The sequence below is a fragment of the Chiloscyllium plagiosum genome, chromosome 7, assembly GCF_004010195.1.
Source record: "Chiloscyllium plagiosum isolate BGI_BamShark_2017 chromosome 7, ASM401019v2, whole genome shotgun sequence".
In the NCBI taxonomy this organism is placed as follows: Eukaryota; Metazoa; Chordata; class Chondrichthyes; order Orectolobiformes; family Hemiscylliidae; genus Chiloscyllium; species Chiloscyllium plagiosum.
This window is the reverse complement of record NC_057716.1, coordinates 48,649,590-48,663,852: the sequence shown is the minus strand read 5'-3', so window position 1 is coordinate 48,663,852 and position 14,263 is coordinate 48,649,590. Positions and strand designations below refer to the sequence as shown.

At 40.9% G+C, this 14,263-nt stretch overlaps 1 long non-coding RNA gene across 1 annotated transcript; it reads left to right on the top strand.

The window, feature by feature from the left end:
• The first annotated feature begins 426 nt into the window (after positions 1 to 426).
• On the top strand, positions 427 to 12,877 carry LOC122552015. The gene is made up of 5 exons (XR_006312261.1): positions 427 to 455; positions 2,918 to 3,061; positions 8,578 to 8,717; positions 9,908 to 10,071; positions 11,698 to 12,877. It is a non-coding gene; the product is annotated as an uncharacterized LOC122552015 (long non-coding RNA).
• Positions 12,878 to 14,263: the final 1,386 nt, after the last annotated feature.

Sequence of the window (14,263 nt, the reverse complement as noted above, 5' to 3'; positions counted from 1 at the left end):
TTATAAAATCATGAGAGGCATGATAGGGTGAATAGCCAGTCTTTTTCCCAAAGTAGGGGAGTGCCAAACTAGAGGGCATAGGTTTTGGTTGAGAAGGGCAATAGTTAAAAGGGACCTGAGGGGCAACCTTTTCATGCAGAGAGTGGTGTGTGTATGGAATGGCTCACTAGAAGAAGTGGTGGCGGCTGGTACAATTAAAACACTTAAAAGGCATCCTACATGAATAGGAAGGGTTTAGAGGGATATGGGCTAAATGCTGGCAAATGGGACTAGATCAGTTTAGGATATCTGGTTGGCATGGATGGGTTGTACCAAACAGTCTGTTTCTGTGCTGTATAACTCTATAACATTGCTACAGGAAATCTATTTGTGGAAGTAGCTGTTACTTATTTGCATTTTCATTGTTGTACCTTCTTCAGATGGAGTCAGGTGCAACCATCAGAAAAGCCAATCAGGTAAGTGGCCATGAGGTGCCTCATGTGGTGCCACTCAATAATGGTTGTGCAGAGATGACCAAGAGGACATCATTACACATGGCTGCAAGGCTCTGATCAGGAGACATTAAACTTGAGCGCAAGTACAGAGGGATCTGGAACCAAATGTTTCCCTGTTACTGATCTATCTTTGGAGACCCTCAGCATCTCTGCATACCCATGATCATAATACATGAAGGCTTTCATCAAAACAGGTGCTCACAAGTCCCTCATTTTACAGACACTAACCTCATTAAATTTAACATTTGGCTAATGTCAGCAGTGGTATTGAAGTAAGTGGAGTTCATAGCATGTTCTTCTGCTAAGCATAAAAGGAAATTTGAATATGACAAATTAATATCATCCAGAGAATCCAAAGACATTATTGATGATCCTTTAGATCCGTTGATCCACAATGTTGATTACAGTTGTGAAGTCACCAAGTCTTTAGCCTGTCACTTATCTGAAGTAGCTTCCCTGTTTCTTGCTGGAGTCATAGAGATGTACAGCATGAAAACAGACCCTTCAGTCCAACTCGTCCATGCAGACCAGATATCCCAACTCAATCTAGTCCGACCTGCCAGCACCTGGCCCATATCCCTCCAAACCCTTCCTATTCATATACCCATCCAGATGCCTTTTAAATGTTGCAATTGTACCAGCCTCCACCACTTTCTCTGGCAGCTCATTCCATACACGTACCACCCTCTGTGTGAAAATGTTGCCCCTTAGGTCTCTTTTATATCTTTCCCCTCTCACCCTGTATGCCCTCTAGTTCTGGACTCCTTGACCCCAGGGAAGAAACTTTGTTTCTTTATCTTATCCATGCCCCTCATAATTTTGTAAACCTCTATAAGGTCACCCCTCAGCCTCCGATGCTCCAGGGAAAACAGCCCCAGCCAAATCAACCTCTCCCTCTAGCTCAAATCTTCCAACCCTGGCAACATCCTTGTAAATCGTTTCTGAATCCTTTCGAGTTTCACAACATCTTTCCGATAGGAAGGATACCAGAATTGCACACAATATTCCTACAGTGGCCTAACCAATGACCTGTACAGCCGCAACATGACCTCCCAACTCCTGTACTCAATATTGTGTCCAATAAAAGAAAGCATACCAAACGCCTACTTCACTATCCTATCTATCTGTGACTCCACTTTTAAGGAGCTATGAACCTGCACTCCAAGGTCTCTTTGTTCAGCAACACTCCCTTGGACCTTACCATTAAGTGTATAAGTCCTGCTAAGATTTGCTTTCCCAAAATGTAGCACCTCACATTTATCTAAATTAAACTCCATCTGCCACTTCTCAGCCCATTGGCCCATCTAATCAAGATCCTGTTGTAATCTGAGGTAACCTTCTTTGCTGTCTACTATTTTGGTGCCATCTGCAAACTTACTAACTATACCTCTTATGCACACATCCAAATCATCTTTATAAATGATAAAAAGTAGTGGACCCAGCAGATCCTTGTGGCACTCCACTGGTCACAGGCCTCAGTGGCACTCCACAGGTCACAGTCTGAAAAACAACCCTCCACCACCGCTCTCTATCTTCCACCTTTGCACCAGTTCTGTATCCAAATGGCTAGCTATATGTATTGTTAATTGTCTTCTCTCTCCCTAGAAACAGTTTGCTTATGTTGCTTTGACTCCTTCTTCCCAAGGATGGGTAATTGGCATATCACTTTTAATTGCTTTATAATGGATCCTTCTTGTCCCTTTTTTGTCAGGAAACAGTTTATTCCAGAAAGAGCTATTGCTGGTCCTTTCAATCCCTGAACAGTTATTAATGTTTTCACTGTCCCTATTCTTTGTTCATTACTTTAATATGATGAATAAACAATAGTATAACTAGCCATTTTCCACTGTATCTGTTCAGATCCAAGGTGAGTTTAGATTCCCCACAGTGTGGAAACAGGCCATTTGGACCAACAAGTCCACACCAACCCTCCAAAGAGTAACCCACTCAGACCCTTTTCCCTTTGACTAATGGACCTAATGCTACGGGCAATTTAGCATGGCCAATTCACCTGACCTGCACATCTTTGGACTGTGGGAGGAAACTGGAGCATCAGAAACCCACGCAGACATGGGAGAATGTGCAAACTCCACACAGACAGTCGCCTGAGGCTGGAATTGAATCTGGGTCCCTGGCGCTGTGAAGCAGCAGTGCTAACTACTGAGCCACCAACCCGCCCATAAAGTTGCTACACCATGTACAGTTTAAGCAAAATGCATCATTTCATTATGTAATACAGATATACTCAAACCAATAATCAATAAATAAATTGCAAAATAATGATCAAGAAATAAATTACAAAAGAAAATGGGGTAATAAGCATGCCAATAAAGGCAGTAACCTATTATTGTGAAATGACACTACACTATACCCATTGCAGTTTTAAGATTGGCATGTCTAAACTGATCTAATTCCATTTTCAGTTGCAGCTTTTGTTGCTGATACCAACAGCAAAACATAATCATAATAAAAACAAGATATATCCAAGTACATGGAACAATAATAGGACTGCATGGACCAGTTGGATTGAAGGGTTTCCTTCCATACTGTATCTCTCTATGACTAAGGTAAGAAATAATATGAACGCAGGTGAGCATGTGATTATACTTGCGCAATTCCAGGTATTGTCCCATCATATCATTACTCCATTCTTTTGTTAATCTCCTTAACTCACAAATAAAAAAGTTTTAAAGTTCCTGTCCCATCAGCTAAATCCCTCAAATTAGTGTCATCAATCCATGTAGGAATTTCTTCCTTCTTCATTTGATTTATATTTTCTCTGTGCTGACTTAACATTGCCATATACTGTAGAATACACTAAGTTACATTTATTCAACGTTGATCACTCTTGTTAACTTGTTAATCGCACCTGCATGTGATGTTAACGGTATGAAATGTTGCATTGTTAGCGGTGTTCCCTTCTTAATTATAAAGTCTAGTATCATCCTTTGCTGCACCTAATATGCGTTTAACTTGAGAAGTTAATTGATATGGTCAATCACTTAAAGCACTGATATCTCGGCCATTAACTGTAGAAACTGTAGAAACTGCACAAGCCATAAAAATACATTATTTTGAGCCCCAAATGTTTTTAATTGATTCACATGGTACTATCTTGTTTTACTAATATAAATATGCATTCTATCAGGATAAATGTCTGAGGAGGTCAGGAACTCTTGAGGATGACTAACTGTGTTGGCTGCAGCTGTTAATTCTGCTGCTTGTGTGCTCATAGTGCACTGCAAATGCCTGCAGCATCTCCTGCACTTCTTATTTTTCCTTGCAATTTTGTAACCCTCCTGATTAAACAATGCCTTGACCAACACCTTATAAATGCTGGGTAAAGGTCTTGGATACCATCATGGTAATGGAATTCCTGAGAGATTCAGAATTACCAGTACCAACTCATGGTGAACATTTTGATACAATGGTTTACCCATGCTTCACATAACTATCCCTCCTCTAGGTCTTTCTTTTCCTAATGACTCTCTACGTTAGCACAAATGGACTTGACTTCTATGTTACCACTGCACCAAAATTTAGTGCATGATGTTGGAGGCGGAGATGTCTCCATATGCTGTCAGTCTGTACACAACAATGTTTGATTATTTGTAGATTAGCACACAGTCATCATATTAACCAGTACAAAAACTGTAATAGGTCCAGCTGATGGACCAGTCAAATAGCCAGACTTTTACCGAGGAGACGACAACCGTATTAGCATCATGATCCCCACAGAGACATGGAGAGGTTCACATCGTACACACCATGCCCACTTCCACTGAGAGATGGATCCCAGCTGCTAATTCTGTACTTCATGTGCACAAGCCATAAAAATACATTATTTTGAGCCCCAAATGTTTTTAATTGATTCACATGGTACTATCTTGTTTTACTAATATAAATATGCATTCTATCAGGATAAACGTCTGAGGGGGTCAGGAACTCTTGAGGATGACTCACTGTGTCGGCTGCAGCTGCTAATTCTGCTGCTTGTGTGCTCATAGTGCTTGGTAATTTTAGGTCCCTTTAGGGTCAACTGCAGCACAAAACATGTGGTTCACCCTGATGCAGCAAATTGTCTGCCAGAAAAGTACTTTTTCTTTTCTCGGTTGTAATATGCAAGCCTTGTAAAATAGGTGTCCATTGGGCTATTCTGTTTTAATATTATCTTCCTTAAGGCATCCATCTGGCAGTAAATGGATAAGGGGATGTTCTATGAGAATGGTAAGAGGATTGAGGCTATTTATGTATGCCAAATGTTATATTGCCCAGAAAACAACAAGCACGTGTTTTTCTTTTACACAATGAGAAACTTTGTTCTATTGTTGTTAATAGCCTGGAGTTGTAAGAGATAGGACCGAAACACTGATGTCCATTTGTAACAGTACAGCTGCTAATGTGATGTAGGTGGCTTCTACTTCTAGCACAAAGGATAGCTCTGGGTCTTAAACCTGTATTGCTGGGGCTTGTTTCAACTCACTGACTGCTTATGTGTGTTGTTCCATCCATACCCATGGAGCACCCTTTTTCAACAGATCTGACAACAGGGACTGCTTTAGTGATTTTGACAGTACCCCACTAACTCTTAAGGTGCTCACCTCTTTGGGTAAAGGCAGATTACAGATAGCATCAATCTGTTCCCTGCCCATCTCCAATGGACCAAGTGCCAAATAAGAGATTTTCTGTTTCATGATCTGGGCTTTCTTAAGGTTAGCTTCATCCTTGGTTTGTGAGGAGAGTTAAAAATTAATGTAGCAGAACCAGATGATCGTGCTTGGCATCCATCTGTAGCAACAAGTTATCTCCAAAATGTACTAGACAGTTGGGGGTTGGAAAATCTTTCTAATTCCTTTGTTAATCTTTGATGGAATATGGTTGGAGAATTATGGAATCCTTGTAGCAAACAAATCTAAGTTACTGTTGTCCTTGAAAGGTAAACACAAATTGATACTGACATTCCTGCTTTAAAGGATTACAAAGTTAAAAATCACACAACACCAGGTTATAGTCTAACAGGTTTATTTGGAAGCACTAGCTTTCGGAGCGACACTCCTTCATCAGGCACAATCACCTGATGAAGGAGCGGCGCTCCGAAAGCTAGTGTGCTTCCAATTAAACCTGTTGGACTATAACCTGGTGTTGTGATTTTTAACTTTGTACACCCCAGTCCAACACCGGCATCTCCAAATCATGTGGACTATCAAGGAATTGACCAAAATTCATTACTATTATCCAGGACAGAGAAATATTTTGCCTGAGGTGTTTATTTCATCATAATCTTGGGACTGGTGGCTGCAGTGGATGCTGCGCAAGGAGTGGTTTTAATTAATGTTTTAAAGTCAATTGTCAGTCAGCAGGAGTTATCCAGCTTCTTAACTGGCCAAATAGTGGAATTGTTAGTAGCAGCTACTGGGTGCAAAATCCTATTAGGCTTAAGCAGACTATTGATTACCTTGGCTACCTCTCATTCCACTTGATTTGGAAAAAGAATATTGTCTCTAAAGCATAGAGTCTGGACCATACCTCACTACTTGCCTGTCATACATCCACAATCACGTTTGAGGGGAATGAACACTTCCGTACACTGTACAATAAGACTCTGAAGAGCTTGATCATCAGTTAGCTCAGAGGGGTTGACCCATCATGCTCCCACTGCACAGATTCGGTGGTTATACCGGTAGGAACCTCAAGGGGTTCCTGTTCCCCTGACTAGGGCATCTGCCAGGTACAGCTGTTTGCCAGATCAAAGGCTAGATCATAGTTTCTCATAAAATCTGAACTCAAAATATGTTCTGCTTCCCGGTCTAGTTCTACCAGGACAACTAAATGTTTACACTGTATATTACTATTCTGAATATGTAACGGTAGGTCTCAATCCCATCTTGCCTTTTACCTGTAAAGCCACTTTAATTATTTACACTGTGTCCGTTTAACTGTAAACCATTGGCTGTGTTAAGGATAGATTGGGACCCTCCAATATCACATTGGACAAAGAACAAGAACAAAGAAAATTACAGCACAGGAACAGGCCCTTCAGCCCTCCAAGCCTGCACCGATCCAGATCCTCTATTTAAACCTGTCGCCTATTTTCTAAGGATCTATATCCCTTTGTTCTCTGCTCATTCATGTCATTGTCTAGGTACATCTTAAATTATGCTATTGTGCCTGCCTCTACCACCTCCACTGGCAACGTGTTCAAGGTACCCACCACCCTCTGTGTAAAGAACTTTCCACGCATGCCTCCCTTAAACTTCTCCCCTCTCACTTTGAACTCGTGACCCCGAGTGATTCAGTCCCTGTCTCTGGGAAAACGTTTCTTGCTATCCACCCTGTCTATACCTCTCATGATTTTGTAGGCCACATTCAGGGCTCCCTCAGCCTCCGTCTTTCTAAGGAAAATAATCGTTATCTACTCAGCCTCTCTACATAGCTAGTGCCCTCCATACGAGGCAACATCCTGGTGAATCTCTTCTGCACCTTCTCCAAAGCATTCACATTCTTTTGGTAATGTGGAGACCAGAACTATACGCAGTATTCCAAATGGGGCCAAACTAAAGTGCTATATAATATAACATGACCTACCAACTCTTGTACTCAATACCCCATCTGATGAAGGAGGACATGTGTCAGCCTTCTTGAGCACTCTATCGACATGCATTGCCACCTTCAGGGTACAATGGACCTGAACACACAAATCTCTCCGCACATCAATATTCCCCAGGATTTTTCCATTTACCATATAGTTCACTCTTGAAGTGGATCTTCCAAAATGCATCACCTCGCATTTGTCCAGATTGAACTCCATCTGCCATTTCTCTGCCCAACTCTCCAATCTATCTGTATTCTGCTACATTCTCTGACAGTCCCCCTCACTATCTGATACTCCACCAATCTTAGCATCATCTGCAAACTTACTAATCAGACCACCTATACCTTCCTCCAGATCATTTATGTATATCAAAAACAACAGTGGCCCCAACAGGGATCCCTGTGGAACACCACTGGTCATAGTTCTCCATTGTTAGAAACTCCCTTCCACTCTCTGTCTCCTGCTGCCCTGCCAGCTCCCTATTCATCTAGCTAGTATACCCTGGACCCCATGTGACTTCACTTTCTCCATCAGCCTACCATGAGGAACCTTATCAAATGCCTTACTGAAGTCCATGTACATGACATCGACAGCCCTTCCCTCATCAATCAACTTTGTCACTTCCTCAAAGAATTCTATCACATTGTTAAGGTATGCTCTTCCCTGCACAAAACCACATTGCCGATCACTGATAAGCCCATTTTCTTCCAATGTAAATAGAACCTATTCCTCAGTATCTTCTCCAGTAGCTTCCCTACCACTGACATCAGGCTCACCAATCTATAATTACCTGGATTATCCACCAGGAATTTGACAAGGTAGCCTCCTACCTCACCCTTAGCGAGCGGTCATCCCATACTATTCCATTTGGCATTACGCAGCCATTATGTAGAGCCCTGACACTGACAATGTGGGGAGTTATACCCCTGCTCAGTGACTTCCAGTTGCAGTGGCCTGTCTATCAGATAACCTTGGGGAAGGACAATCTTCAGCAAAACGTCCTCTTTGTTCACACTGAATCCACAATGTGAGTGTTCAACCCCTTCCACTAGGGAGTGGAAAAGGTGAGTTACCTCTGCCTCAACTGGAAGCATGAGCTTCATTCCTCCAGACAGGTGGATCCCTCTGAGGCTCCTGTGATTTAACAAGGTTCATGCTTCCCATTTTTTTCTCTCCTTTCCCAAGACAGAGCCATTCATCTAAGGACTCCTGTTTCTGAGGAAGAGTTATTCTCAGGCTCAAAGATTTCAAGGCTTTTCTAGATGCCTCAGTTGAATAGTCAATGTAAGGTTGCAGCTGAGCACTGTGCTGTATATCATCAAAATTGTTTCTTTACTGGGTCCCAAAAATAGTTATAAACTGGGCCCGCAGAAAGGAACCAAATGCTGTTGGGTGCTCCCCTTTCCTTTATTTACATTTACTCAGCCCATCTATGTGGTCCTTTTCATCACATCCTATTGATGTCAGTATTGTCTTCTCTGTATCTGTCAGACATCACCTCCACTCCCTCCACCCCCATACCCTGCACTTTGTGAGAGAGTGTCTTGCATTGAATCACCTGAACTGCCAAGAAAAACTTCACCTCCTCCGTAACCCTGCCTGCTCATGAGTGTCATCACCTGGTGTCAACGGTAGGTACGTCTCTAGCAATATCTCACCTTTATGGTGTCGTGCTGCATGTTCCCATCGTGCAATTCTGTTTGGATATCAGGTTTTTTATTACATTAGATTCCCTATAGCGTGGAAACAGGCTCTTCGGCCAACAAATCCACACCGAACCTCCGAAGAGCAACCCACCAAGACCCAACTCCCTTTAAATAAAGCAATCAGCACTGGCACGGTGGTTCAGTGGTTAACGCTGCTGCCTCACAGCGCCAGGGACCCGGATTCGATTCCAGCCTTGGATGACTTTCTCCCCATGTCTGTGTGGGTTTCCTCCAGGTGCTCCGGTTTCCTCCCACAGTCCAGAGATGTGCAGGTTAGGTGAATTGGCCATGCTAAATTGCCCACTCAGAGGAAAATGGTTCTGGGTGGGTTACTCTTCGAAGGATTGGTGTGGACTTGTTGGGCCAAAGGGCCTATTTCCACACTGTAGGGAATCTATTCACTATAGACAATTTAGCTTGACCAATTCACCTGACCTGCACATCTTTGAGTTGTGGAAGGAAACCCACGGGAAGAATGTGCAAACTCCATACAGACATTCGCCCCAGGCTGTAATCAAACCTGGTCCCTGATGCTGTGAGGCTGCAGTGCTAACCACTGAACCATCATGCTGCCCCAAAAGGTTTACAAAAGGGATTCATTGGGTTTACTGAAGGAGGCTGCTGTAGTGCTTCAGCTTGTCCTCTGGTCCCGATGGGTTTTACAGGAGTCTATTGGGAATGCTCCTTCTTGTCCCCCTGTCCCAGACACTGAGGTGCCTCTGGGAACCAAAGTAAAAGCACATTAGGCAGGGGTGGGTGACTCGTGGTATAAATGCAATAAGCTATAAATTCTGTGTCTTAAGATCTTATACTCTACAACCACCTGATGAAGGAGCAGTGCTCTGAAAGCTAGTGCTTCTAAATAAATCTGTTGGACTATAACCTGGCGTTGTGTGATTTTTAAATATGTACACCCCAGTCTAACACCGGCATCTCCAAATCATGAATATCACTAGCATAGACAGACGCAGAGAACCTTTCTCTGTGTATGGCGGAGGGTCACAGGGGTCGGGATGATAATCACTATTCTCTACCCTGATCTGAATAGTGTATGGTTTTATCCTTAGCTAATCCCTAGTCAGATTCAGCACTTTCACCCCCCAATTTCTATACAGGTTTCTGTACGAACTCTCTGTGGCTGGAAATCTGTGACTTCAAGGCTTCTATTGGTGGAGAAACTAAAGAGTTACATCGAGTCTATCTTCACAGAAGAACATACAAAAAAATCTTCCAGAAATATAAGGTGCCCAAGGGACTTGTGTAACTAAAGATCAAAAAGGTATTAGTATTAATATAAAGGTAGTACTTGAAAAATTAACTGGATTAAGAGTTGATAAAACTCCTCTGCCAGATTAGTTTCATTTCAGATTATTGAAGGAAGCAACAATAGAGATAGTGCATGCATTAGTTGTTATTTTTCATACTTCTACAGATTCTGGAATGATTCCTGCCAATCGGAAGCTAGCAAATGTAAACATAATAGTTGAGAAAGAAGGAGGAATAGAGAACTACAGACTTGTTAGTTTGATGTCTATAGTAGGGAAAATGTTAGAATCTATTATACAGGATGTGATAACTGAACATTTAGAAATTAATGGCAAAATTAGGCAGAGTTAATGTGGATTTCTGAAAGGAAACTAATATTTGACAAAGTTGTTGGTGTTTTTTGAGGATGCTGCTTTTAGTACTATAAAGGAGAATCGGTGGACATGATATATTTGGATTTTCAGAACGCAGGAGGTTAGTAAATAACATTACAGTACATGGGAATATACTAACATGAATTAAAAATTGAATAATAAGACAGAAAGCAGAGAGTAGGAATAAATAGATCATTCTCTGGTCGGCAGGTTGTTGCTACTTGGGTAACGCAAGGATCTGTGCTCGGTGCACAACTCTTCAGAAGCCATACAAATGATTTGGATTTCAGGACCAATTGTAATATTTCCAAATTTGCTGATGAGATTGAGTGGTAACACAAATTGTGAGAAGGACACAAGGAGGCTTCAGGAAGACTTATACAGGCTGAGTGAATGAATTAGGTCATAGTTGATGGAATATGATATGAATTAGTGTGAAGTTATTCACTTCAGTTAAAAAAAAGAAAAGCAGAATATTTCTTAAATGACAACAAGTTGGGAAGTGTGGGTGCCTTAAAGGATTTGGTCCTGGTTCATGAGTCAGTAAAACTAGAAAAAATGTTGCAGCAAGCAATTAGAAAAACAAACAATATATTAGCATTAATTTCACAGGATTTGAGCACAGAAATAAAGATCTCTGGTTGCAATTGATTAGAGTCATGGTGAGATTTCACCTGCATCGTTTTGGTTTCCTTATCTAAGGAAAGGTATACATGCTATAGTGAAAATACAATACAAGATCACCATATTAATTCCTCGAATGCACAGTTGTGGAAGATCACTTGTAAAATAAATTGAAGGATATAGGAATGGTGCAGGAAGATGACATTGAGGGGATGATGAACCATGATCTTGAATGGTGAGGTTCAGTGGGTTGAATAGCCTCCTCCTGTTCCTATGCTCTTATGAGTCCATGCATGGTTGAAGCTCCTTTGTGCTTTACACTACACTCAAACCTGCGGCGATTTTTAAAAATCTGGCTCTTCATTTAGATAAAAGGTACTAAATATGATTATGACAACAAAACACACTTTGCATCTATTCTTCACTTTACACTTCTCAATTTTTCATTCAAGGATGTAATGGTTTGATAAGGTTTGAAGGGCAATTGAGGATGGACAATAAATAACACCCACATTCAATGCATAGATTTAAAGGAATTCTACCCTGTTCAGTGTAATGCTGTTATTCTATATAAATTGTTCATAAAGATCTTAACAGACAAAATGTTGTTTCTTCACTTTGTGATTTTTGTTCGTTTCTAGTGCTGAATAGAAACATCTGAACAATCTGAACAATGACAGATGAAGTGCAGAATGGCTGTCTGTGATGTTATTGAATATCATGTTAATGCAAGTTCTTATCTCCATTAATTGACAGACGTTAACTCAATTAAACTAAACAATGGAGAGAGAAAAGCATACCAAAGGATTGGAAATACTCAAAGTACCTGTTGAAAAAACAAGTTAGTCAACATTTTGGGTCTTAAGACTGTGCTACAGTATGTTGAGGGGAAAGAAGTTTGATTTGACTGTATTTATTCAAAAGTGGAAAAAAGAGCAAGATACATACAATTTTATTACACAGAAAGTATTTTTCTGCTGGTTTTATCTTCGCTGGTTACCGTCAACAAAGATGTATTAGTGGTGACGTTTCCATTAGTGTTTTATATTCAGAGCAATATGAATGCATACTGTAATTACTTTAGTATTCTGCAGACAAAAACCAATTTAATTATCAAATCCCAAGAGTAAACCTTTTAGAATAAATGGGCTATAAGACTCTCAAATCACATGTTATGTTATCCATCATGTATTCATAAACTGAATCCAGAACAATCCTCTTAAAAGCTTGCTGTAAAGACATGGAAATGCTGTACTGAAATATATCCCTGACTACAATATGGAGTGATGTAGAAAGGTTGTTTCAGAGCTAGGAAAAACCATTTGAAAACTAATCCTACCTCAAATTTGATTCATTATGAATCAAATGGAGCAGCTGGGGTTGAAAGGTGAAGATCATAGAAAAACTGGTCAATAAGCATTTGCAAAGAGGTACTAGCAAAATGTATGTTTACATAATTCCACAGAGGCCAGTATCTTGTCACCAAGTCACCCTTTATTTACATGTGGAGAGTCCTTGGCTCCCTCAGAGTGTCGGGATGTCTGGCACTCCTGTTCTTATCTGTCAGCCAGGGCTCCCTGATTGGACCACATTAACAGTCGCAATCAGGGAACGCATTTTCTTTGAGGTCCACCTAGTTGACATTGTTACAGAGACTATATATGGCTTTGCTTTACTTTATCTCCCAACATTCCATGGACTGAACTCAGATTGTACTTTTAGAGCAACATAAAAATAAAGAAATTATTCAATGGTTTTTGTTTTACATCTGCCTCAGTTGGTAGCACTCTCAGAGTCACATGGTTGGAGACTCAAATCTCACCCCAGGCCTCGAGTACAAAATCAAAGCTGACCTTAATACTGGTCTCAGGGAATGATGGAGGCAACATTTTGCTGATGATATGTTAAACTGACTCTCCAACTGACTGCTTGGATGGACAGAAAAAATCCCATGGAATTTACAGCATAGCTATTGTGTTTCAAGCAAGTCAAGGTTAAAGTCTTTGATGGTGAATAATTTCAGGAGCTGGCATTTTTGTACTGGACTTTGCTCTTTTGGTAGCATGGACATTTTTGTGCATGGTGAAGCTTCTGACACTCTGATGTGCTATCCTCTCTGTTCAGCAAGACAGCATCAAGGCCATGCTTGGCTGCTATCTGCCTTTGATGCTCATGTTCTGTAGGCATCTCACACCTTCTGGTTTGTGCTGGGGAGGAAGGTACTAATTAATAATTCAACTTGTTTCTGGACCAATCAGGGCCTTTACATGATCAGCTTCTCTCTTCGAAGCAACAAGTCACTGTATACAAAATGATAAATTTGTTTTGAAGTGAGCTTGGTACTAGGAATAGTCAATTGCAGAGTCGATGTTATTAAATTGTTTTAGACCTTTTTTGGGGGTTCAGGTTTCCTCCTCTTGCACCCACCATCACTGAAGTCGTTACCTCATGATGAGGTGAGATTGTTTCTCTGTATTATGTTAGAGGTTTAGTAAAGGTGTGACTCTGTTGGAAATTATCCTTCTTCTGAATCCAAATGTCAAGTGCTCCAGTCCCACTCCAGAGACTTCAATTTAAATTCTAAAATTAATCCTCAGTGAATAAGCATGAATAAGCATCGTACTGTCTGAGATCTACTTCCAGGTGAGACATTTAAAGAAGAATGCAAAAGTTCCCATTTTGAAGAAATGCAGGGTAATTACCCCATTTGTTTTGTAAAACATCAATTAACATGATAAAAACATATTATTAGATCATTATAGCATTGCAATCATCATCCCTGTCCCTAGGAAATCAACTCTTGATCCAATCATCATTGCAAACAATGCCCAATCTGAAACCTCCCTTTCCTTTCAAATGTCCTTAAAACTATGACTATACAGGAAAGCCACACACACAGACCAAGTCCTAAACTATGAAAGTAACCACCCCAACACACACAAACGAAGCTGCATCAGGACACTATTCAAAAGGGCCACAACACACTGCAGTATTCCAGCTCAGCGAACAGAACCACAGCAACGAGTACCCGAGCTACAAATCTTCGCACAAACTATGACTTCCCAAATCTGCTCTAAACTTTCTCAGAATTATGTGTTTGAAACCATTAAATTTTCTGCCCTTGCCACAGTACTGCAACAGCTCTTAACAATGTCAGAAATGACATTCCACCAATTAAATATTTGGAGGACTGAAGCCATTTTTCTT